Genomic DNA, 1,445 nt, shown 5'->3' on the forward strand with positions numbered 1-1,445 from the left:
TGGCTTTGTACTTCTGAAAATCAGCCTGTGTAAACCTTTTGAAGCCCATGGATCTGATCTTCAACTAATGATGGAGATCTGTATTGGCAATATTTCATTCTATGATACACTGGGTTGCCATGAGTTGGGGGTTAACTTGATGGTAGGTAGCAACAGCATCATCTTGTCAATGTCTATATCCTCTGCCCCTGGCATAAATCCTGGCACATAATAGGTGATGAATGTCATACAGTGTATTTCAATTTAAGTGAGAGCAAAATTTACAATCACTAAAAAGACCAGACTTACTGGCTTGATAGAGATTTGTAGAACCCCGGGCACTATAGTCCTTAAACACTCTTCGAGCCTGCAACTGAATCCACCCATGGGGATGAACATTCAGTAAACAATAGACAGGCCTATAAAATGAATAATAACATTCGGGAGGAATGTAGTCTGTAGAGCAATCAATCATACGAGGCCAAAAGGCCAGCATTACCTCAAAAGCGAAGTTCAGAAGGCAGGAAAGGGCAGGAAAGATGGACAAATGGAAATGAAGAAGCAAGACAGGACATGGGAAGAGTGCTGTTACATTTAGGGGATTACAACCAATATTGCAAAACAGACTGTGTGTAAATTTTTGAATGGAAAACCTAACTTGCTTTGTAAACTTTCTCCCAAACTACGAAAAAAAAATTTAAAAATAAAGAAAATGAGAGCTATACTACACTCAACCACGAGAGGGCACAATTGAATGTGAAATAGGACAGGCTGTGTGACTAGTACTCCTTTTCTTAAAACTGGCTTTTGTTCTTTCCAGTTTGTTTTTATGGACACCATAAAGACCCTTTTATATAATGACAGTAACAGACTGTAAAGGCTATAAAAAAAATTAAATGGAAATGTACTACAACATAAGATATAGTGTCTACTTTCATTTAAAATATATACCAGAAATCTCATGAAGAAAAAATACAAAATGTTTTGTTCAAAGTGATTAAAATTTTAGGTTTCATTCCTTTTAATAGGAACTCTTTCACACTAAAAGGAACTCAGCCTCAAGTCACCACCTTGGGAATATTGCTCTTTATTGCATCCTATATCTCTAAAAGGTAATATAGAAACGGCGGCAAGCATCCACTGACAGAACTTCCAGAGGTTCAAGCCCGATTCAGAAGAGGCCGTGGAATGACGGATATCATTGCTGATGTCCGATGAATCTTGTCTGAAAGCAGAGAATATCAGAACGATGTTTACCTGTGCTTTATTGACTAAGCAAAGGCTTTTGATTGTGTGGATCATGATGACAAGCTATGGACAACATTGCAAAGTATGAGTACTCCGGAACACTTACTTGTGCTCATGAGGAATCTGTACCTGGATCAAGAGGTAGTTTTTGGAACAGATCATGGAAACACTGAATGGTTTAAAATTAAGAAAGGTGTGAGACAAGGTTGTATTCTTTC

Source organism: Chrysochloris asiatica, unplaced genomic scaffold (genome assembly GCF_000296735.1).
Source record: "Chrysochloris asiatica unplaced genomic scaffold, ChrAsi1.0 scaffold00373, whole genome shotgun sequence".
Lineage (NCBI taxonomy): Eukaryota > Metazoa > Chordata > Mammalia > Afrosoricida > Chrysochloridae > Chrysochloris > Chrysochloris asiatica.